The 27134-nt window shown below is 31.8% G+C and overlaps 1 long non-coding RNA gene across 1 annotated transcript; it reads right to left on the bottom strand.

Moving 5' to 3' along the window:
• Positions 1-248: 248 nt before the first annotated feature.
• Positions 249-26927, bottom strand: LOC126892379 (uncharacterized). The gene is made up of 3 exons (XR_007700806.1): positions 26661-26927; positions 26184-26350; positions 249-5149 (listed from the first exon to the last, which is right to left on the bottom strand). It is a non-coding gene; the product is annotated as an uncharacterized LOC126892379 (long non-coding RNA).
• Positions 26928-27134: the final 207 nt, after the last annotated feature.

The following is a 27134-nucleotide window of genomic DNA, read 5'->3' as shown; positions in this document are numbered from 1 at the left end:
TTTTTCAATGTTGCGTCACGAAATTTTGTCCACAAATCACATATTCGGATTTAGCACCCCAAAATACATGAAAAATGAAAGAAACCAGAACGACCCCAATACTTTCCCGGTAGGGGGCTCCTAGAGTACAAATTGACTGAATTACAAGTACTTTTTCGGTTTCATTTCCTGGGATATTTTTCTACAATGTGCATTGTTTAAATGTCTTTGATTAGGATGTAAATTTAGTATAAATAAACGCACAAACAGTTCTTTGATGAATTTAATAAAAACTTAAACATACAACATGGAGCTAAAAGCTTGAAAATAAGGACTCATACATGAACATGCATGTATGAGAACATAGTGCGCATGAACTTAAAACTAAACAATTTATCCACCATATCACTTAAAGTATAAAAATGGTTGTCAACCTTACATAGTACATTTACTCAGGGTTTGGTCCAAATTTTAAAGAACCGCATGGATTGACATAAAATTTCTTCCGCACATCTGTCAAATAAAAAAATTGATATTATGCCGATGTGTGCTTTAGCCCTGGGGGTGAGTTTCACCCCTTCTCGGGGGTGAGCAAATATACGTTCAAAATAAATCTGGAATAGAAGTGGATAAGCTGACTAATTCTAAGCAACTGTTGTTTTATAGCGTCTTTTAACTAAATCAATACTTTTCTAGTTATTTGCGAGTGAATATGTTCATTGTTCAACAAAGAAACCATGTTTTTAGACGGGTTTTATACAACTCCAAAAATATGGATTTTATCGAAAAAACACTCTTAGCAAAAATATAGCTAATAAAAAAGGAAAAAAATGGTGTATATATTAGGTCTCTAGACCCAGTAGAAGCAGAGTAGTAGCTAATGAAAAATAGGTTCATATTCGTCAAATTCCAAATCGAATATTTCAACTTGAAATAATCAAACTCTCTGCGAAAAACTCATTGCAACTTTTTTAAAATGTTTAAAAATAGGTCTATTTCATTTGTAAAAAAATCGTGAAAATCACACCCTAATTAGCATTTCAAATGAAATTAATCATTACCGCTTCACAAGTTGCTTTAGTTATATTTATTTATATGATCTGTCAGTTTCATCGCCACAATTTTGTAAAATTTTGGTAATTTTTTTTTTAATTTTGAGTAGAATACTTTTTTTTAAATAACTTATTAATGATACCAAAAATCTCACAGAGTAAAAAAATGTAGGATTTGCTTTTCTGAATATTCTGAATTTTGTTTTCCTGTAAGACAAAAATTGGTTAAGATATCGCTGTTCAAAATTTGCATACGCTCGAGATTGGTGACTCGTTCAAGCCCTTTCAACTGCAGCCCTTTAAGCAGCTTCAAAAATATGCACTTAGCACAAACTAACCGTTGAAACTTACAAATCATATAAACAATACATACACGAGTAAAGCAACTTGTGAAGCGGTAACGATTAATATCATTTGGGATGGTAACAAGGAAGTGGTTTTCACTATTTTTTACCAAAAAAAAAAAGAGACCAACATTATTTTGATCGTAACTTGCTTACTTTTGATACTAGAAACCTTTTCAGAAACAAATTATATGAAGCTTTTTTTTAAACATTTTAAAACAGTTGAAATGAGTTTTTCCCAGAAAGTGGTTCATTTTTTGGTTATTTCAAGTTGAAATATTCGATTAGGAAGTTAACGAATATGTACCTATTTTTCATTAGCTACAACTTTGCTGCCATTGGGTCCAGAGCCCTCATATACACCATTTTTTTCAAGTTTTTAAAGCTATATTTTTCCTAAGAATTTTTGTGTCGATGAAATACTTACTTTTTGATTTATACAGGGTGATTGATTAGTAGGGTAAAGCTCAATAGCTCCGCTATAGTAATAGATAGCATTAAAAGTTAATAATAAACATTTTAGCCACCTTTGAGCTTCACATTACAAAATTAGTTAGAATGTTACAGGGTGTTCGATAACACAGTGTCAGACCTAACTTATGTTTTTTTAAATGGAACACCCTATATTTTATTTTATATTCGAAATCCTGTTAACTTCTCCATCACAAAAATATAAATGTTTGTAATGTTATACAGGGTATTTACAAAGTTATAACCAATTTTGTATGAAAATCGTAACAAGTTCAACTCCCTGTATAAATAAAAATAAGCACAACAGCAATGGTTTATTAATGCCATATTTTTTATTGTCAAAATTTTTAAGAATTATTGATATTGCTAATTTTCTTTATATCAAATACAGGGTGAGTCAAAACGCAAGTACATTATTTTCTCAGTAATGTTAAATGGAACACCCTGTATTTTATATCATTATTGAAAAGTAACATTAACGTACTTTAATTTTTATATAACATTTCCTATGACCAAATTTATTAGTTTTCGAGATATTTTCATTTTCAGAGCAAATTATTTTAGGTGTTTAAATTTATCTAAATTTTAAGTAAGCCATGACTGAATTGACAATTGAAGATTACCGATTATCAATCCGGTAATCAATGTAACACTGTATCAAATAAAGAAATAAAAATAATTTATTAGTAATACATTTTACAAACAAAAACACAACCACTACATGCAACATTTTTGAAAAAATTAAAAACTATCTTTTTATGTAAATGCAAAAATAAACAAAGAAAATTAGTAATAAGTTTTACAAAAAAACACTCAAACACAAAATACAATATTTTGTGAAGACAATTAAACGGTACTCTTGTATGTAAATGTAACAATGTAACAAATAAAGAACAAAACATAATTTATCAGTAATACATTTTGCAAAAAAACATATTTAAAAAAATTAGAAGCTACTTTTAATAAAATATTTTTAATATTTAATTACATAAGGTGTTCAAAATGATCTCCTAACACATTTATGTACGCCTAAAAACGATCATTGAATGAGCTACTTACTCTACGGGGTATTTGTAAATTAACACATCGAAATACACTTTGTATTCTATTTTTCATCTCATCCCTTGTTGTTGGAGGTATTTTATAAACGTTATTATTAACGTAACTCCAAAAAAATCAGTCCAGTTTATTAAATTCTGGTGATTTGGGTGGCCACGCTACTGGTCCATTGAAAAATCAAAATATCTCGAAAATTAATAAATTTAGACATAGGGAATGTTATCTAAAAATTAAAGTACGGTAATGGTACTTTTCAATAGTGATATAAAATACAGAGTGTTCCATTTAAAATTACTGAGAAAATAATGTACTTGCGTTTTGACTCACCCTGTATTTGATATAAAGAAAATTAGCAATATCGACCATTCTTGAAAATTTTGACAATACGTTAAAAAATATGGCATTAATAAACCATTGTTGTTTTGCTTAATTTTATTTATACAGGGAGTTGAACTTGTTACGATTTTCATATAAGATTGGTTATAACTTTGTAAATACCCTGTATAACATAACAAACCTTTATATTTTTGTGATGGAGAAGTTAACAGGATTTCGAATTTAAAATAAAATATAGGGTGTTCCATTAAAAAAAAACATAAGTTTGGTCTGCCACTGTGTTATCTAACACCCTGTAACATTCTAACAAATTTTGTAATGTGAAGCTCAAAGGTGGCTTAAATTTTTGTTATTAACTGTTTTTGCTATCTATTACTATAGCGAAGCTATTGAGCGTTACCCTACTAATCAATCACCCTGTGGGCTAACAACCGTCTAAAAACATGGTTTTGTTGAAAAATTAACATATTCACTCGCAAATAACTCGAAAAATAATAACTTAGTGAAAAAAATGCTACAGAATAAAAGTTGCTTAGAATTAGTCAGTTTATCCAGTTCCGGAATTAATATGAACGCATGTTTTTCACCCCTGAGAAGGGGTGAAATTCACACCCAGGGTAAAAGCACACATTGGCACAATATCATTTTTTTCTTTGACATGTTAGCTATGTGTATGCCAAATTTTAGGTCAGTCCAAACCGTTCTTAAAATTTGGAGGTTTTACAATATTTCACCGTGAGTGAATGGACTATTTAGAGTGCACTCTCAAATGTGTTTTCAAATTACGTTGTTCACGAAATTCCTCCAAACAAATTTCACATTCGTAAAGTCTTTCTATAGCGTGTATTTTCGAATGATTTTTTAAAGTATTTTTTTGAGAAAATCGTTTAAAACAAATCTCGCACTTGTGAGGTTTTTCTCCAGTGTGTATTATCAAATGTTTTTTCAAATGATCTGCTGTAGTGAACTGCTTAAAACAAATTTCACACTTGTGACGTTTTTCTCCAGTGTGCACTCTCAAATGGTGTTTTAAACTGCTTGGGTCACTAAACTGCTTAAAACAAATGTCACACTTATAAGGCTTTTCTCCAGTGTGTATCCTTAAATGATTTTTCAAATTTCCAGATTGACTAAATTGCTTAGAACAAATTCCACACTTGTAAGTTTTTTCTCCAGTGTGAACTTTGATGTGCTGAGTTAAATAATGTTTGAAAGCAAACTGCTTACAACAAATCTCACACTTGTGAAATTTTTCTCCAGTGTGTGTTATCAAATGTCTATTGAAATTATTTGCTAGAGAAAACTTTTTGAAACAAATGTTACACTTATAAGCTTTTTCTTTAGTGTGAACTGTCATGTGTATAGGTAAATCGGTTTTTCGAGCAAACTGCTTGAAACAAATTCCACATGTGTACGGTTTTTCTCCAGTGTGCAATCTCAAATGCTTCTTCAAATAATTTGCGCTTCTAAACTGCTTAAAACATACGTCACACTCGGGAGGCTTTTCTCCAGTATGCACTCTCGAATGTGTTTTCAAATCCCCTATATAAATAAACTATTTTAAACAAATTTCACACGTGTAAGGTTTTATTCCAGTGTGCACTCTCAAATGTACTTTCAATGTACTTGCTGCAGTGAACTGCTTAAAACAAATTTCACACTTGTGAGGTTTTTCTCTAGTGTGCACTCTCAAATGTTGTTTCAAATTACTTGCTTGACTAAATTGCTTAAAACAAATTTCACACTTGCGAGACTTTTTTCCAATGGGTCTTCTCAAATGTTTGTCCACAACTTTCTGATTTTTATTTACTGTTTTTCCTTCAGCATGTGGATCCATGTTAATTTCTTAGTGAGATGATTGTTCATTTAGGGCCTCAATAATTTCCATATCATGTTCTTGGAAATAATCTAAAAATCAAAATTGACTATAATACAAATTTTAGTACAATGGAAAATGAATGTAGTAAAAGCTGCTGAAGTGTAGTCAATCTCAATGATATAAATAGGGAATGCTTAAGAAATATTTTGGAAACCTGTGTTTATTTTACTCCAGGGAAATAAGGCAAAAATGAACCATGTTCGGGACACCTGACCAGCCAGTTTGAAAATGGGTTTTTTGGGTACTATACAGGGTAAGGCAGATAAACGCCCTATTAGAAAATATCTAGAGAACTAAAGGCAACAGAATTGGACAGAATCATTGGAATGAAGGGGCTTTGAAAAGTGATCTATTTAATGAAAATATTTTCATCTATTTGTTACTTCCGGTTATACCGGAAGTTGCTTCTAACTTCGTTTTTTTTAAATAAGACATTTTAATAATACATACCCTATACATTTTTACATTTTTGAATTCTCCTCAATGTCTTCTTTCTTAAATAATGGTTTGTAACGTTATATAGGGTAGTTTAAAATATAATTACGTTTGTTTTCTGAATTTTGTAGCAACATTCACACCCTGTAGAATTGTAGTAGTTTGACATCAAAAACTCTATTTTTGTTCAAATGATTTTTAATATAATCTACTATTGTTAAGAATTGTTAGTAGGTATAGCTAAATTTTTAATTCTAGTATACAGGTTTGATCGGAACTCGGAATGAGTATTTTCTGAGTTTGCTTAAATGGAACACTCTGTATTTTAGTATTGTAAAGAAATAATATTTTATGGTACTTTTTTATTTCTTAAGCATTCCCTATACCTAATTGCTTTAATTTGGGAGTTATTGGTAATTCAAACCAAACATTAATTGCAACAAAAATACGTGAAATTTTATTAGGTTGGCCGTGAAAATATTCAATTACAAATAATTTTTCGGAAATAAAATTTTAACCTAGACTGATACTTAAAATAACCAATAATGGTTGAGCTAGCAAAATACCTACGTAGTTAACCCTTTCAGAAACACACCTAGAAAGAGCGATCCAAAAATTATAAAATTTGGTAGATATGCTTGAGAGAGATAACTAAAACAAAAAAAACTGCCCCTCCATCTGTTTTTTTTTGTTACAACTTGTACCTCACAAGGTACATGTTGCCTTTAAGGATGTTACAAAAAAAAAACAAAATCAACTAATTAGTATTTTATTTATTCTAATATTAGAAGTAAATTTATTATTCTCATCTAACAAAATACAAAAAAAAAAGAATAGTTGTTTAGAAAATTACTTAAGAGCCTATCTATTATGAAAATCGGCAAAACAATTCCTGCCATTTACTTCATCTTCTATAACTTCTTGGTCGTTGTTTGGCTCTTGCTTCAAGTTATCCTCTAGATCTTGAGAATTAGCTTCTTCTTCCTCTGAACGAGCACTTTTATTCAAAAATTTAACTATTTCATCATTAGTTTCCATTTGAGTATCATCTTCCCATCCATAATCTCATCGTCAAGATCCGGAATATCTGAGCCATCATCATTTTCAGCATAATATAGTAACTACTCATTTGTAAGTGGTTTTTATATATTTAGCCATATATGAAAATAAATATTTAATGAAATAACTGAAAATATATATTACTCGTTTTGTCACAAAAATATCTTTAAAAGCAGTTTGTACCTCATAAGGTACATCTAATTGAGGTGTCCAGATTACTACTTTGTATCATCTACGTGTTAGAAACTAATACATACTATGATAAAATTCAGTGTTTACTTACCTATCAAACATATATCCGCGTTTATTCTAGAAAATAAACAGCAAAAACAACATACACAAACAGACTGTCCTAACCTCTCGCAAATGTCACTCAAACGAACTAATTTCAAATCTGGTTACAACTGTCAAGCAAAAACAAAATCGCGCGCATAATGTAGGCATCATGATATTTGACCTGCAAAATATTTTCTTGGATATAAGTCAGTTCACATTGATGTTTGAAATCATACATAATAAATGTACCTCTAGAGGTACAGTGTGACTAAAAGGGTTAAGATTGTTGTTGCGATTAACAATTAAGCACAAATTAAAGCAGTAAGGCGTAGGGAATGCTTAAGAAATAAAAAGGAACCATAAAATATCATTTCATTACAATACTAAAATACAGGGTTCCATTTAAGGAAACTCAGAAATTATTGATTCCGAGTTTCGACAAACGCTGTATACATACTAAAATTCAAGATTTAGCTATACTAATAATTTTTAACAATAGTAGACTAAATTAAAAATCATTTGAACATAAATGCAGTTTTTGATGTCAAAATACCAAGATCAACTGCCTTCTATACGCTAATGATATAGTTTTAATCACAGACACAGTAGAGAAAATGCAGAAACTAATAGATATTTGGCAAAAAGAGATACAGAATTTAAAAATGGAAATGAATCTCAACAAAACAAAACTTATGATAATAAATAAAGATGAAAAAAAAAAAATTTAAAGCACTCATGGGAGTGCCGACAGAAGTGAAAACTTCTTATAGTATATAAATTACGAGTTCAATGCTTTTCCCCATCCAAAAAGAAGTGCTATACCTATATTATATACGCGTTGCGTACGTTCTATGCTATTTATGTATACATACACATAATATAAATATGTACGAAATTTAGTTCAGCAAAGTGATGACAATCGCAAACTCAATACTTTTTTCCTATCTAAAAAGTGCACAACGTGGGAAATATAATAACAGTGAATGGGAAAACGGACTTGGCAATAAGTAATAAACTGAAGAAGGCAACTAACGTGTATTACTCTTTAAATAATACAATTTTTGGAAAGTCAGAAATAAGCAACAAAACTAAACTCATATATATGTATATATGAGTATATAACAGCATAGTAAATCCGATAATGACATATGGAGCGGAAACATGGATTGTGCAAAAGAAACATGAATCAATGATAAACTCGACCGAGATGAAATACATGAGAAGAATAGCTGGAGTTACGAAGTTTGATAGATTCAGAAATAAGGATATAAGAAGAGAGCTGGAACAAGAACCGATAATGAGGAAGATCGAAAACAAACAATTAAGCTGGTTTGGACACATACAACGAATGGAGCAAAAAAGACGTACACAAAGAAGGTACATGAAGCCAAAATGGGAAACAAAAGAAAAAAGGGAAGGCCGAGGAAGACATGGATGAACCAGATCCAGGATATAGGTGAAAGGAGACACATGAGTATGAGGGATATGAAGAACCTGGCCACCAATAAAAGCGATTGGAAAAAATGGATAAAAGGCGGAACCCGAAATCCGACGCCCTGAAGGGCACTAAGGATTCTGAGAAAGAAGAAGATGTCAAAATACCACAATTCTACAGGGTTACTACGAAATTAATAAAAAAAACGTAATTATCTTTTTAACATTTTTTAACTTTTTAACTTTTATCCCATTTAACAAAACGAAAGTATAAGCAACTTCCGGTATAACCGGAAGTAGAAAATAGATGAAAATATTTTCATTAAATAGATCACTCTTCAAAACCCTCGTCATTCCAATCTTCATGATTCTGTTGCCTTTAGTTTTTGAGATATTTCTAATAGGCCGTTTATCTGCCTCACCCTATATACCTAATACATTATAAATACAAAAATGCCCATCACAGTTCGGAGGAGTATTTTAGTTATTTACAAACAATTGTCAAAAATGGTAGTTTTTTCGTTTAAATCGCTACAGGTAAAAATAGGGTAATTACATATCTTGTTTAGAGTATTTTTTTTTAGAAAATAAGTAAAAGTTTAAAGTGTTAATTTTTTAATTTTGGTCCGATCATTTGTTGCTTTGGAAATTGCAAAATAAGACTAACATTTCTACAATTAAAAATTTGCTATAACTTTTGCGAAAATGAACTTAAGACTTTGATATTGCATAAAAAGTTGAGTCAATCAGTTCGTATAATACACAAAAAATTTCAAGATAATTAGTTTAAATTTTATTCAATTTGTTTATCACACAGAGCTTTTTTGCAATGTTATTGCTCAGATTGTAACAACTAGCTGATGATTTTCTGTTGGAGTGAATGAAAAGGGAGTGGTAAACTCCAACAGAAGTAGTAAAAAGAAGAAGATCTACTTAATGTAGCCAAAGGACAAAAATGTGTGGCTTCTCCGTTGAAGAAGCTGGAGTAACTAAAATACAACTTTGTAGTAGTATTTGTATGGAAGGATGCCAAGACAAAGAATATCGAATTGATACAGGACTAGAGATGAGAAATCATTAATAGATAGATATAACTTGAATGGCTAGCTAAATATGTATGAGAAGGGCCACTTGACACTCAAGGAAGGATTCGGCCAATTTGCACGGCTATTTTTGGCCAGACAATAGATTAAAGGAAGTGACAATGATGGCTCGAAAAGAAGATATGAAGATAATGTTCAGAAAATAGATAGAGTAAATATAATAATATACTGAAAATAGAATGAATTTTTGGGCGCCAGAAGAAGGATAACTAGGTTAACGCTCTTCCAGGTATTCTACGCTGCTATAGAGTATGTTAAATTTGTAGTACAAGTATGTGAAAAGTTATTAAAGATTATTAAATTATAAAATATACTACTAAAAATAAAGGAGTAATAAGAAAAAAAAAAAATCACAATAAATGTATATTTATTGAATGTAACTACTAGATCTTTTTAACAATCTCCGAGTTAGGACAAGTAACTAGTGTGTAACTCTAACATGACAGGAAAAAGTGATACTAGTGAAAGTCAATTACAAAATCATCATACAACTATGATCTAAGAATACTCTTTATAAGGTTAGAAAAACTGACTACGGGTACCTCTAATACAGGAAGTACAACTTACAACTAGGTTAGTAGAACCCTCACCAAATAATAATTGTACGTTTATAATACGTACACCTTAATTAAATACTACCTGATACTATATATAACATATAAATACCTCACTGTGAGTGGGACAGGCACAAGCCTTATTGAATAAATAAACCTACGAGTGGATACACAGATCCTTTTCCTAACTCGTGGTTTATAATAGTAATAATAACAAGTGAAACCAAAAACTAATCTGAGGGATTAGAATCCAGAAGTTCATATGAATTTAATAAATTAAAGTTAAAGTTAAATAAAGTTAATAAGTTAAAGTTAAGTAAAGTTAATAAGTTCAAGTTAAATAAAGTTAATAATTACAATTTTGACTAATATGTGAAGTTAATTTTTAAAAATTTAATTAAACATATACTAAAATAATGGAATGAGTTTAAATAATTATACAAAAGTGGAACACAGCCTAAAAATAATCAAGATAAGAGTACCGACTACTATTATCAGGGAAAATATCTGAGCTCAGAAATTTATACCTTTATAGATTGCAGAGTGTTGGGGAACGCTATCAATTAAATATTATGTTGTAAAGAAAAAAAAACCTATAAAAAATATAAAGCAGGAAAAATGTGTGTGCAATTGAACTATAAAAAAAAATGTACTAAATATCACAAAACCAGTCTGTCTTTAATAAGAGCACAGTAAATGTTCCCAAACAAACCACTCTTTCCTAATCTTGAAGTTGATGTAATGAGCACCCAAGGGTGCTAACTCTCGCTAGCAGCTGTCCTGCTGGAGGTACAGGAGAGGAAGACTGGTAGAAAGCAGCTGAAGGTACTCAAAACTGTTGGAAAGCAGCTGGAGGTACTCAAAAAAAAGAAAATGTGGAAATAATCCAGGCTGGTCGCCTATTGATTGTTTCTCTCTGTGTGGTCTGGCCCTGGTGTTGTTGTAGGGTGGCTTTAAGATTTCATGGTAGGTGCTAAAAAAAACACAGTGTGGTGTTACTACCAATCTACCAATGTCAAAAAAAAGAAGCAAGAGATACGAGGAGGTGTTTTTATTCCTATGGGAATAAGAAGAAATAGGTCATTAAGTCCAAAAACTTGAATGACTAGACAGCTTGACCTTTTATCAGGTTGCTATCAGATGACCTTGGTCAAATAACACAAGTAATTTCCAATTGAAATACAAAATATAATTACTGTGAAAGAATATTTTATTATAATATATACACCGGTATATAGATATATTATACAAGGATGAAATATAGTAAGACTAAGCGATGGATACTTATTTGATCATCGTTCAAAAGATAGGAGTTCTGTAGACTTGAAAGGAATATAAAAAATGGAGTTTAAATTAGCTCTATTTTCCAACTGGAAGCACAAATTAACAACGAATATTGAATTATCTCTAGATGAGTTTGATCCATGAAAATAAAACATAAAAACCATGAAAATAGACTATGTGAAACTTAGTTAGCAAATGTCAAGGACTTCCAAAATGGCTGAATAAAATACTTAATAAAATGTGTATTTACCGGGGTAGAACTCATTGGATATAGTATGCTCTAAAATTCTTCAAATCCACTGCTGCTGGATAACTTCACTATACTTTTATTGTAATATTTAATCAATTTGGAACTGAGAATTAGAGGTGAATAATTGAGTCTAATGACCCCGCACACTACGATTCAGACCGAACACTCGAGAAACAATGGCAATCCAAGGCTCACGTTCACAGCTCAATCCTTCGTACCCCTCTACTAAGCATTGGCTGTCAAAGTGGGGAAACCAATGTTGCCACGTTTTAAATGTGACGTCATCAAGCATTTAAAAATTCTGAGATGGGTTTAAGTTCTATTTGAATAAACATTGAAAGAAAATAATTCTGAAAATAATTAAATAATATTTTGGATAGTTAAATAATATCTTCCCATCAATAATCGATTCTATAAGGGGCGGAACGTCACATTCCCTTTCAACCACCAGAAAAAATTTTTTATTTAAAAAAATTTTTTTTTTTTTTTTTTTTTTTTCAAAATATTAAACTAGAGTAGTAGTGCTTAGTGTATCATTCCCCGTTGATTCGCAAGATTACAAATAATCACCACTAATAATCAAGGGAAAGTAGGATGGTCACTGCAGCAAATAACGGAAATTGCAAAATATGACCCGAAGTCCTAGTAAAAGTGCTAAAGATGAGACATAATTTATAATGACAAATAAGTGTCGAATTGGCAGTAAATCCAAAGTTGAACTATCCATGGACATCAGATTTATAAGGAGTATATCCAAGGACGAACAACCAGGCAAAGGTGAGAGCCAATTCATACCATAACGCAAGTACATCTACTAAAGTCACCAATGAAATCAATAACTATAATAAGTGAAGAATCAAACACTCAATCCTAAATTGGACTAGCAATGGACACCAGATTCGTAATAGCATATCCAGAGAAGAACAACTAGGAATATTTATAGAATAATTTTCACCAATACCAACTAATATAAATAGTGAACATACCAAAGGAATGCAAACACATTAACCAAAATAAATGTGGAATCAGACACTCAATCCAAAGTCAGACTATCAATGGACAACAGATTCACAAAAGCATATCCAATGAAGAACGACCAGGAAGATTTATGGACCAATTCACATCCATACTAAATCATATAAATAAATTAGGTCTACGTACACCCACATCCGGTAATACGAACCTATACAACCAAATAAACAAAATAAGTGAAGAATCGGACACTTAATCCAAAATCGGACTAGCAATGGACACCAGATTTATAGGAGCATATCCAAAGAAGAACGATCAGGAAGATTTATGGACCAATTCTCACTAATACTAAATAACTAACTAAATTAGCTCTAGATCTACCCTCATCCGGTAATATGAGCCTATCGAAACTAAATAGTAAAAATAAAGGATGAACTTATAAGTTCTATGACTCCATGGTAAATACAAAATATGACGGGAACGAGCTCCCAATCTTTCATAAGACTGTATATTCATGTGAACATACATAGGATTATCCAGGAGATATTCCTGAATCTAAGCAACAATTAATGCCTAAGGAAAGAAGAGGGAATCTACTAAAAAGAAAATCAATAATTTGTCCCAGTGGGTTAATCACTAACATTACGACTCTACGTCTATGGAAAGTCAAGCATCAATATACTATGAACTAAGAGACATAAAATAAGCAAACTAGACTTCCCTATTATCGTGTGAAAATGTGCCTGGAATATTTGGAACAATTGCACAAGAATGGTTAGGAAGTGTTGTACACCATTTCCCAACCAGAAATATTATCATGGATAAACATCTGCCTACTCTGACAAGAAAGACATGGATTACGAAATCGGATAGCAGTGATCAGTTGCTGAACTTCGAACCCACGTATTCACCAACTTTGAGCATTAACAGACTAGTTCATAAGAAGAAATATGAAGGACTCAAGAATTCATTTATAAATCAAAATTCCAAATTCATTCCAGAATCATCCTGTGGAGGAAGTAAGAATCCGAATTAATATAAAGTATTTAAGGTACCTGTGACAAATATCAATAAAGTAACCCAATAACAAATTAACAACCACAACTTCTTTCCAATATGGCAAATCCAATGACATGATATAAAAACAATAAAAAAAAATAATAGGTATGTAATCAAATATCCAAGATATAACACATAATCTAAGATATGGTAGTGTAACATAGCTCCATCTATATTAAGCAAGAATACTTGTATGAGCCCACACATCCAAATATCTTAATATATAATAATCAACAGCCCTTTTATTCTGAGAGGTTGAGTACAAAACTAAGAGTACAAGTGGAGGTTATTAACTTGGTAATACTACTGGCTGGATTAGTATTTGAGAATATTTGTCGATAATGACTCAAATGCAATCTATAATACAAAAAAAATAATAATAAACTCATACAAGCGGTATTACACAAGAATTCGGTACCTAATAACTAATACGTGAGAAATCATCAAGCCATGCCGAAGGATAAAAATTGCTATGGTCAGGCATTATCTGGTGATTAACAATTTAAACTAAAATACTATACCATAATAAAACTAATTAAAGGCAAACACAGGAAGATATTAGCTTAAACAACCCTGTTAAGCTAATCTTCTTCCGATGAAGTTGAAGAATCCACATCGTCCATGGTGTTGTCAGGCAGTAAATCCTTTACATGAAATTGACCAATTCGCTTATTAGTCGAATTGTCCTTTAATTCATAAATCAAAGGAGATATTACCCTTGAGACAGTACATGGGACATATTTCTGGCAAAACTTTGCAGAAATGGCATCACCCTTATTGGATTTGACAAAATTGCGCTTTAAGACTCGATCACCAACAAAGAATCGCAGATCTCGTTTCCTCAAATTATAGTGCTGCTGGTTCCTTAGGTAAGAAGTTTTTAACTTCTTCCTAATGTCTGCGAAAATATGAGGTAACGTCTGGAGATCATCTAAGCGATGAAGTTTCTCAGATATTTGAGGAAGATTTTCGGAATTGTCTGAAATTACACCAAAATAATCACCTGATAAAGCCACATTCCTACCAAAATTCAAATATGCTGGAGAGCACTGGGTAACTTCATGGACAGAAGTCCTTATGGCTTGAGCTATGGAATGAATATATTGATCCCAAGCTCTGTGATCAGGGTAAGTATAGGACCTTAGAGCTGTGACAATACTGCGATTTACTCTCTCAGTATGATTTGCTTGTGGATGGTAGGCAGCATTATAAAAGGTCTTTTGAACCTTATATTTAGCTAGAAGATCTTTAAAGGCCTTCGATACAAACTGAGGACCGTTGTCACATGACACAATTTGAGGAACACCATACACCAAAAAGACTTGTTCCTCCAAATATTTTAAAATTGCTGGAGTTGTGGCCTGGCGAAGGGGACAAACTAAAGGAAATTTAGTGAAATAATCCACAACTACCAGGCAATAGGTATTACCCTTGTAACTCCGAGGATAAGGTCCAATGAGATCCATTGAGATCATCTGCCAAGGAAAATTTATGTTCCTGAAGGAACCCATAAGTCCAGCCTGTGGTAGGTTACTTGGTTTACAAGTAGCACAAACCATGCATTTAGAAATGTACCTTTTTATAGACTTCCGCATACCAGGCCAATAATATAATTCGGCAATACGGTGATAAGTCTTATAAAAACCAAAATGACCCGCCGTAACTTCATCATGAAACATATGCAGAATATTTTCCCTATTTGGCGTAGGTACAACTATTTTCCACTCCGACATATTGGATAAGGACTCTATCGGACTTAAGATGTGTTTGTACAGAATATTATTCTCTACCTTAAAATCAGGATATTTTTGTGGGTCTTGAGTGACCCTATCAATCATATTCTGATACCACATATCAGGACTTAAAGAGGACAGATCTAGGACATTAATATCATGGACACGTGAAAGAGCATCTGCGACCACTACCCCGTTTGCCTTTCTATGGACAATCTTATATGAATAGGCAGCCAGTTTGCATATCCATCGAGAAAGCCTCTGTGAAGGGTTTTTCATACTATGAAGCCATACTAAGGAACTATGATCAGTAATTATAGTGAAATTACGACCTTCCAGATAATAACGAAAAGCTTCTAACCCATGGATGATAGCTAAGAGTTCTTTCTCCGTAGTTGAATAGTTTTTCTGGGCCTTGTTCAACTTCTTACTAGTGTACGCTATGGGGTGTTCGGAGCCATCTTTCAACTGAAATAATACGCCTCCAGAAGCTGTATTAGAGCAATCTGTCATTAGATAAAAATGCTCATCAAAATTAGGTGACATCATAACCGGAGCGCTCGTTAAAGCATCTTTAACGCGCCTAAAAGCTTCGTCAGCCTCAGGAGTCCAAGTAATGGTCTGTCCCTTTTTCCTGTTCTTCAAAAGATCAGTAAGAGGTGACAACAAAGTAGAGTAGGACGGTACAAATCGCCGATAATAGCCACACATTCCCAATATCCTACGGACTTGGGTGGTGGTCTTTGGTATAGGAAAATTTTTGATAGCAACTATTTTCTCAGGATCAGTCCTCAGCCCCTGGTTATCCACAACATAACCCAAGAACTTAAGACTAGGGCGACAAAACTGACATTTATCCAGATTGACCGTTAGATTAGCTTCCTTAAGACGTAAAAATAACTTATCTAAAATTTCCATATGAAGGGAAAAATCAGGAGTGACAACCAAAATATCGTCTAAATAATAGAAAACATAGGGCTCTAACGGTGGACCAATGACTAAATCCATCAGACGACACATTGTCTGAGGAGCAGAAACAAGACCGAAAGGCATGGTGACAAACTGGAATAATCCTTTACCACTGACAGCAAAAGCAGTATACTTCTTGCTCTCTTCACTCAGTGGGATCTGTAGGAAGGCCTTAGACAAATCAATAGAAGAGATGTATTTGGCATTCTGAAGTTTGCTCAAAATCACATCTATTCTGGGGATAGGATAAGCATCCCTGTTAGTTGTGATACTGTTTAGTTTTCGACCGTCAAAGCAGATCCTGAAGGATCCATCCTTCTTCTTCGTTAACCAGAGCGGAGAACAGTAGGACGATGTTGAAGGTTCTATGATATTTAAAGCAAGCATCGAATCTACTTCCTTTTCTAAATCTGCCTGCCAGGCTTGAGGTATGGGGTACTGATATAATCTGAAAGGAGTGGGATTTCCCACTTCGATAGTGTGAGAGATTAACGACGTACGACCTAGTTTGTCTTTTGAAGAAAGAGTAGTAAATTTAGAGATCATACTCTCTAATTGCCTTTGTTCAGAGCTTGATAAACTAGCAAAATCGTGAATAGCACTAAGGGTAGATAAATTAAATTCAGATATGGAAAAAGAAAAATCAGCGCCAACCACGTTGGGCGCCAATGTAACAACTAGCTGATGATTTTCTGTTGGAGTGAATGAAAAGGGAGTGGTAAACTCCAACAGAAGTAGTAAAAAGAAGAAGATCTACTTAATGTAGCCAAAGGACAAAAATGTGTGGCTTCTCCGTTGAAGAAGCTGGAGTAACTAAAATACAACTTTGTAGTAGTATTTGTATGGAAGGATGCCAAGACAAAGAATATCGAATTGATACAGGACTAGAGATGAGAAATCATTAATAGATAGATATAACTTGAATGGCTAGCTAAATATGTATGAGAAGGGCCACTTGACACTCAAGGAAGGATTCGGCCAATTTGCACGGCTATTTTTGGCCAGACAATAGATTAAAGGAAGTGACAATGATGGCTCGAAAAGAAGATATGAAGATAATGTTCAGAAAATAGATAGAGTAAATATAATAATATACTGAAAATAGAATGAATTTTTGGGCGCCAGAAGAAGGATAACTAGGTTAACGCTCTTCCAGGTATTCTACGCTGCTATAGAGTATGTTAAATTTGTAGTACAAGTATGTGAAAAGTTATTAAAGATTATTAAATTATAAAATATACTACTAAAAATAAAGGAGTAATAAGAAAAAAAAAAAAAAATCACAATAAATGTATATTTATTGAATGTAACTACTAGATCTTTTTAACAATCTCCGAGTTAGGACAAGTAACTAGTGTGTAACTCTAACATGACAGGAAAAAGTGATACTAGTGAAAGTCAATTACAAAATCATCATACAACTATGATCTAAGAATACTCTTTATAAGGTTAGAAAAACTGACTACGGGTACCTCTAATACAGGAAGTACAACTTACAACTAGGTTAGTAGAACCCTCACCAAATAATAATTGTACGTTTATAATACGTACACCTTAATTAAATACTACCTGATACTATATATAACATATAAATACCTCACTGTGAGTGGGACAGGCACAAGCCTTATTGAATAAATAAACCTACGAGTGGATTCACAGATCCTTTTCCTAACTCGTGGTTTATAATAGTAATAATAACAAGTGAAACCAAAAACTAATCTGAGGGATTAGAATCCAGAAGTTCATATGAATTTAATAAATTAAAGTTAAAGTTAAATAAAGTTAATAAGTTAAAGTTAAGTAAAGTTAATAAGTTCAAGTTAAATAAAGTTAATAATTACAATTTTGACTAATATGTGAAGTTAATTTTTAAAAATTTAATTAAACATATACTAAAATAATGGAATGAGTTTAAATAATTATACAAAAGTGGAACACAGCCTAAAAATAATCAAGATAAGAGTACCGACTACTATTATCAGGGAAAATATCTGAGCTCAGAAATTTATACCTTTATAGATTGCAGAGTGTTGGGGAACGCTATCAATTAAATATTATGTTGTAAAGAAAAAAAAACCTATAAAAAATATAAAGCAGGAAAAATGTGTGTGCAATTGAACTATAAAAAAAAATGTACTAAATATCACAAAACCAGTCTGTCTTTAATAAGAGCACAGTAAATGTTCCCAAACAAACCACTCTTTCCTAATCTTGAAGTTGATGTAATGAGCACCCAAGGGTGCTAACTCTCGCTAGCAGCTGTCCTGCTGGAGGTACAGGAGAGGAAGACTGGTAGAAAGCAGCTGAAGGTACTCAAAACTGTTGGAAAGCAGCTGGAGGTACTCAAAAAAAAGAAAATGTGGAAATAATCCAGGCTGGTCGCCTATTGATTGTTTCTCTCTGTGTGGTCTGGCCCTGGTGTTGTTGTAGGGTGGCTTTAAGATTTCATGGTAGGTGCTAAAAAAAACACAGTGTGGTGTTACTACCAATCTACCAATGTCAAAAAAAAGAAGCAAGAGATACGAGGAGGTGTTTTTATTCCTATGGGAATAAGAAGAAATAGGTCATTAAGTCCAAAAACTTGAATGACTAGACAGCTTGACCTTTTATCAGGTTGCTATCAGATGACCTTGGTCAAATAACACAAGTAATTTCCAATTGAAATACAAAATATAATTACTGTGAAAGAATATTTTATTATAATACATACACCGGTATATAGATATATTATACAAGGATGAAATATAGTAAGACTAAGCGATGGATACTTATTTGATCATCGTTCAAAAGATAGGAGTTCTGTAGACTTGAAAGGAATATAAAAAATGGAGTTTAAATTAGCTCTATTTTCCAACTGGAAGCACAAATTAACAACGAATATTGAATTATCTCTAGATGAGTTTGATCCATGAAAATAAAACATAAAAACCATGAAAATAGACTATGTGAAACTTAGTTAGCAAATGTCAAGGACTTCCAAAATGGCTGAATAAAATACTTAATAAAATGTGTATTTACCGGGGTAGAACTCATTGGATATAGTATGCTCTAAAATTCTTCAAATCCACTGCTGCTGGATAACTTCACTATACTTTTATTGTAATATTTAATCAATTTGGAACTGAGAATTAGAGGTGAATAATTGAGTCTAATGACCCCGCACACTACGATTCAGACCGAACACTCGAGAAACAATGGCAATCCAAGGCTCACGTTCACAGCTCAATCCTTCGTACCCCTCTACTAAGCATTGGCTGTCAAAGTGGGGAAACCAATGTTGCCACGTTTTAAATGTGACGTCATCAAGCATTTAAAAATTCTGAGATGGGTTTAAGTTCTATTTGAATAAACATTGAAAGAAAATAATTCTGAAAATAATTAAATAATATTTTGGATAGTTAAATAATATCTTCCCATCAATAATCGATTCTATAAGGGGCGGAACGTCACAAGATAATGATAATGATACAGCGATTTTGCGGATGCCATATGAAAGAAGAAGACCTATATTTTCATTATTTTTAATAAAAAATCAACAAAAGTCATTTTTACCATTGCAAAAACATTTTAGTAAGGCCAATTTTGGCTTATAAATAATTTGAATAACTTTGTTAATATTAGATGTAGACTAAATCCACTTTATTATTTGTAAAGCTGATATTTTTACACAAATTAATCACAAAAAAATTCGCCTAGCTCAATTAAGGACAAAACAAGCTACTTCTTTTTATTTAATTCACAGCTACTTTGTTTATAACAATTAAGCAAACTAACTAGCGCCATTTTGAAGTTCAAGGTATATAGGTCATCAGTAAAAGTTTGAGTAAACTCTGAACTTCAACAGAGCGGTTAATAAAGCTTTAAAAATGACGTCCTAACGCAATCGGCTCGGGCCGATGGAGGGGAATTATAAAGACCGTGCACTCAAAAAATGAAATTGATTCTTCAAACATATGCAGCGATTAATATCTCCGGAGCTGGTTGATGGATTTTGATCATTATTTTTTAATTGGTATGCACTAGTAGTCTTGTAGAGTAGGTTATGTACACATATCCCCACCTAACATTAAAAAATGTTGGAGTGGATCCTCCCTTAATCTGTTTTTGAAAGGCTTTGACCTTTGTATTTTTTGGTTGGCTCACCATGTTCTTGTAACACTGATAATGCTCTTGTTACAGAGCGAAAACGTTTTGTTTCTATGTTTGTAGCCCTAATGTAGCTTTTTAAACTAATATAACTTTTACCAAGCCACAATTTTTTTATTAAATTTTACTTAAAATTATTCAAATTATTTATAAGCCAAAAATGAGTCTACTTTAGTAAAATGTTTTCGGAATGGTAAAAATGACTTTTTATTGATTTTTTTAAATACTTTAAAAATATAAGTATTCTTCTGTAATTGGTTTCCACAGAATTGCTGTATAAATATTATTTTCTGAGCAATAACATTGCAAAAAGAGCTCTGTATGATAATCAAATTTAATAAAATTTAAACTAATTGACGAATCGTCTTGAAATTTTCTGTATATTTATATACTTTTCATGCAATATCAAACTCTTAAATTCATTTTCGCAAAAGTTATAGCAATTTTTTTTTTATTTAAATTTATGTGTCTCGGCTGCAATGGCCATTGATACAAACAATATTGGTTATACAACAATTAATTACAATGAGGACTTAAAACTAATTATTATAACAGTTAATTTCTAAATCTTAAATAACATTAGGTAAAAATTATGACAAAAATATTAGATATACAATCATTAGATACTATAGTGACTTACAACTAATTATTACAATAATTATTAATTATTAATTATGTAACGTTATAAACGTCACATTTGTGGTATTTTATTTTAAAATAATTATTTTACTTTATTTTCTTTAATATTTCATTAACAATAATTTTCTTCCATTTGTTTTACTAGTTTTCTTCGTTAAAAACTCGTTGGCATCCTCTTTTATTACCCTCTTTATTATCTTCTATTTACTATATCTCTTTTCATCTAAAATCTAAATCATCATACTGAAAGTACCCTGTATATTCTTACTCTGTAAGTATCTGTTTTTCAATACGGAAACATGCCCGCCACTACCTACGTCGCACTGTCATGAAAGTGACACTTCATCCCTACTCGCTGACACAAAATCAAAATGGAAGGGAAAAATAAATCTATTTAAACAGATGGGCCCATAAGGCCCTATCTATTTCCAGACTTTCATTCTCTTGGGATGAGTTGTGTATTCTAATTATTTTTTTTTGTAATTACATTTCTACATCTAACGGTTTTTTCTAAAATTTTTTATATATAACCTCCAATGTCAAAAGCACGGTTTCTGATATTTTAGTTTTAAATATATCTTTTTAATTTACATATATGCACGTGTAAATCAAATTTTAACTAGTAGTATCTATCTTAATTCCATTTAATTATTCCTTTGCCATTAACTACTTTTTACGATTATTTGGCAAAGGTAAAATTTGATTTTTTTTCTTGATGTTTGATATGTGTTTTTATCTTCTAGTTTTTGGAAATAAACCACTTTTCTCCCTCTGGGAGCTTCAGAAAAGCCTATCGCCGGCGATGACACTAAGGCTGACAACAATGGGACCATGAAATCTAGACTGCAACGACCACCATCTCTAGTACTCATTCAAGGGAGGAAAAGGCACTTTACTCCCATGTTATACATATGGTTTTTCCACCTTCCTCAAATAACAAGTCATTTTTTCATTTTTACTTAATTTATTTATGTAACTAACCAACAAAAAATATTAGAACTTAAACTAGCAAGTAGGTACAATATAACTGTCAACTGTCAAATATAAGTCAAATTATTAATGTAAACATTGTTAACTCATAATAACAATTTACTGTTTTTTACCATTCTGCAAAGTACAGGTTGTTTTATAAATAAACGTTAAAATGTATAGATACTTACGTAATAGAAAATAGATATTGTACAGGGCGTCAATAAGTTATTATTCATGAATGAAATACCATGACGTCACTTTTACTTTTCCTCCCTAGAGAGGAAAAATATTTTCCTCCCTAGGGAGGAAAAGTACAACTTTGCTCCCTACAATCAGGTCCGGAAAAGTATTCTTTCGGTAGAGGTAGGTGGAAAAATATTTTTCCTCCCTAGGGAGAAAAAGTAAAAGTGACGTCATGGTATTTCATTCATGAAATATAACTTATTGACAATATCTATTTTCTATTACGTAAGTATATATACATTTTAACGTTTATTTATAAAACACCCTGTATTTTGCAGAATAGTAAAAAACAGTAAATTGTTATTTTGATTTAACAATGTTTACATTAATAATTTGACTTATATTTGACAGTTGACAGATATATTGTACCTACTTGTTACTTGTTAGTTCTAGTTCTAATAAATTTTATTGGTTAGTTACATAAATAAATTAAGTAAAAATGGAAAAATGACTTGTTATTTGAGGAAGGTGGAAAAACCATATGTATACCATGGGAGTAAAGTGCCTTTTCCTCCCTTGAATGATTACTGCCCTCCGCTACGCGTCGGACAGTAAACTTCATTCTCGGGAGGAAAAGTAGCACTTTCCTCCCTTGTTATACAAATAGCTATTATTATATTTTTATGAACAATAAACATGATTGGTTAGAAATATTGTTTTGTTTGCTTTCATTCCAAACTTTCATAGTTCATTTCTAAGATTAGGACAAGACGAACACACACCTGAGAGACTAAGCTAAGCTAAGGCTGTAGCTATGGCTATCTGGGATGATTGAGGTAATATTTTCGAATAGTATTTCAATTAGCTGGGGTTGTCCTTCGCCGTTTTTCGTTTCAATTATAATGATTAATTATTAATCACTGAATTTTGAATAACAGGTAGAGATTAACGTCCGCAATGTCGGACACATACGACACCGATGTACTTTGATGATTCGCTTACTTACCGACATCGGTTGGAACATGTACGAACTCGAACGAATTCGTTCGGTCGTGTTTGATTCGCTGTAAAAATAGGTATTACAATACTTTTAAAGAACGAATTCGTTCGTTTGCTTGTGTTCGTTTTGATTTAAATGCACTTTAACAAGTTGTATTCGGTTATTATCACTATAGCCCAGTAAATGAACGGGAAATTCGGCGATGCCGTGTAATTTTCAGGGGCAACTCCGAATTGCATGAAAATTTGGATTTAGGTTCTACTTACCCTCCACTTCAAAGTTGAAATTGTGCCGTTGGTTGCTTTTACTTGGGGGGTGAAAAAACATACGTTCAAGATAAGACCGGAAATGGATAAATTGACTGATTTTAAGCAACTTTTGTTCTATAGATTTTTTTTAAGTAAGTCAATACTTTTCGAGTTATTTGCCATTGAAAATGTTGATTTTTAGACAAAAAAACTACGTTTTCAGACGGTTTTTCGCAAATAACTCAAAAAGTAAATACTATATTAAAAAACATACCCTTAGCAAAAGTGTAGCTTATAAAAAACCCAAAAAAATGGTGTATCAGTAAAGTCTATCAATCAAATAAAAACAAAGTTGTAGCTCATGAAAAATACGTTCTTATTCGTCTAATTCCAAATCGAATATTTGAAGGTGAAATCACCGAAAAATTAAGCACTTTTCGGGAAAACCCCATTCAAACTTTTTTAAAGTGTTTATAAAAAGCTTTGTTTTAATTGTTAACAAAAGTTTTAGCATTAAAAAACTCGTGAAAATCTCGCCGTGTTTAGATCCCCAAATGAAATTAATCGCTACCGATTTACAAACGATTTACTTACCTGTCTATTTTTTATATGATCTGTTAGTCTCACCGGTTTAAAGTGTTTATTTTTGAAAGGGTTATAATTGAGAAAGCTTGAATGGGTCACTAATCAGGAGTGTATGCAAATTTTGAACAGCCATATCTTAACCAATTTTTGTCTTACGAAGAAACAAAATGAAACTAGCATATTTATAATAACAAAACCTACATTTTTTTACTCTTTAAGATTTTTCTTATCACTAATACTTTTTAACTTATTTAAAAAAAATGAAATTTTTCAAAAATTTTTAGAAAATTTTAGATCATATAAACAATACACATACAGTTAAAATAGATGGTAAAGCCAAACGATTAATTTCATTTAGGGTGCTAAATAGAGGGAGGTTTTCACGATTTTTTTTACCAAAAAAAAAGGGGCCAACTTTTTTTTTCGGTGTAACTCGTTTATTTTGGATGCTGTAAACTTTTGTGAAAAACAAATAATAAGCTTTTTTTCGATACTTTAAAAATTTTAATAAGGTTTTCCCGAAAAACGCTTTTTTCGTCGGTGATTTCGCGTTGAATTATTCGATTTGGAATTAGACGAATAAGAACGTATTTTTCATGAGCTACAACTTTGTTTCTACTCAATTTGTAGACTTTACTGGTACACCATTTTGTTCGTTTTTTTTTATAGGCTACAGTTTTGCTAATATTTTTTTTTATAAAATATTTACTTTTTGAGTTATTTGGGAAAAACGGTCTGAAAACGTAGTTTTTTTTGTCGAAAAATCAACATTTTAAATCGCGAATAACTCGAAAATTATTGACTTACGTAAAAATTTTTATAGAACAAAAGGTGCTTAAAATAAGTCAATTTATCCATTTCCGGCCTTATTTTAAACACGCGTTTTTCACACCCCGAGAAGGGGTAAATGTCACCCCCCAAGTAAAAGCAACCAACGGCACAAATTCAACTTTGAAGTGGAGGGTAAGTAGAACCTAAATACAAATTTTCATGAAATTCGGAGTTGCCCCTGGAAATTACACTCCAAAACGGTCATTTATTGGGCTACTATAAAATAAAATATTCAAGTTTAACAAAATAATCCCATAAGACTCAATGCTAAAACGTCCTTACAAATCTGACAGCGTGTCACGTGACTGTAAATAGAGGGGAGACGCACAGAGAGAATACGATAGCTTTAATGTTCTTCTTTCATTTCCATTTGAAAAATTTAATTTGATCAATTGGTTAAAAAGTAATGTAAGTAAAATTAACTTAAGGCCATAGGCCCAAAATGTCGCCAGTCAAAATGTTCAATGTGTTTTTTGAAATGTATTTTTGAAAAATTTAAAAGCAGAGTGAAAGACTACTTTATTACCGAGGGCTGAAAGTTCCTGAAATCTTCTGTTTATTTTTAAGTTACAGGGGTGAAAATTAAAGAGAAAATTTAGTATGACTTTTAATTTCAAATATTTCATTCAAAAGAAACTTTTTGATTATTCTATAGGAATTTCGGCCCTCAGTAATAATGTAATATTTCATTCTGCGTTTACATTTTTCAAAAACACATATTAGTTTTCTCAGGATTCGAAAAAAAAAATGAATACATTTAAAACATATTGAACATTTTGACAGCCGACATTTTGCGCCTATGCCCTTCCACGCTCTTCGCCGAACGTTGCCATTCAGTGCGCCAATGTTTGTGAGAAGGGTGACTTATAAGCGTTATAAATAAAAAATTATAGAATCTGTAGATTTAGTTTTAGAAAAATCTTTATATAAGGTTTTTTGTGTAAAATGTTTTGAATTTTTCAATGGTCAGTTCTTTTTAAATCCATATATTCGTAGGTATTAAAAAACAATTAATTTGGCAGTTCAATTGTTTAACAAAAAAATTAAATAACTTTTGGAGTAGAACTTTTTAATATGTGGTTTAAATACATTTTTTAATGAAATTATAAAAAGTTTTATCATGTTTGATTTTTCCGTAAGTAAAAACTTCAGTGACTCCACTACTTATGAAAAAATGATAAAAGCAACGAGTATCATGACTGTAAATTAGATTTTTAATTTTCTGTGGTTCATATTTCTTTTGTTACAAACTGTCATTTAATTAAGCACTTAATTTGTAATTATTGTGTCATATTCCCTAAAAATATAGCACTTAAGTATTTGTTACTAACCTTTTACAGTTTCTTGGTTATCCTCAAATGGGTTTGGTTTATTCCCATATTGTTAACACGTTTCCCCGCCAATTTCTTGTAGGTAGGTATTTCCATTTGATTAACTTGATTTTTATGTAGGTATTATAATAAACCAATAATAATTTTACACCCAAAAAGGGAAATCTCTACAAGAAAATAAAAATTCTATAAGGAAACAGAAAACACACACTTTGATAATTTTTATATTCGTTTGAAAATTATTGATAGCACAAATCTTACGACGCATTTCATTTGTATTGTATGTTGTATCAAAGAATATACTCTCTTAACGTCTATATTATTTGGTTGTATTGTACTTGAAGGCATAAACTTCGAATATAATGCAACATACACATACAATACTTATGACCTGCGTCGTAAAAACTGTGCTATCAATAATTTTCAAACGGAATACATCTATGATAATAATAAATAACCAAAATGTTATGTACTTACATTACTAACTATGCCACCAACGATCTATGTAGTTGTAGATAATATAATTATTAGTATCGTTCGCGGTAACGATTCCGTACTTGTCCAGGACAACTTCGCATATAAAATGTAAATTCGAGGTTCGGGGCATCCAACCACTGGCCCAGCAGGTTCAGGTAACGGCAGGTACCACGTGTCAAACCCGGTCAAGCATACCTCTCTTTAACCGCGCGATTCCGTGCATGTGACAAAGAACAAAGATGACTAGACCAGACTAGACCACTTAAAGTGAACATTGGTCAGTGACGTTTTTGATATCGGTGTGTGACCTCCATTCACAGAGCGGCCCACATCTTAACTATTTTAGTCTATTCTTATAATATACTATACAGCAGGGGTCACCAATTAGCGGACCGCGGTCCGCATCCGGACCGTGGGCTAGTTTTGTGCGGACCGCGATTAAATTCAGAATATAGTTTTTGGCAATTTTGAAAA

Source organism: Diabrotica virgifera, chromosome 9 (genome assembly GCF_917563875.1).
Source record: "Diabrotica virgifera virgifera chromosome 9, PGI_DIABVI_V3a".
Lineage (NCBI taxonomy): Eukaryota > Metazoa > Arthropoda > Insecta > Coleoptera > Chrysomelidae > Diabrotica > Diabrotica virgifera.
Note: the sequence above shows the minus strand (reverse complement) of the source record. Positions and strands in the feature narration are given on the sequence as shown.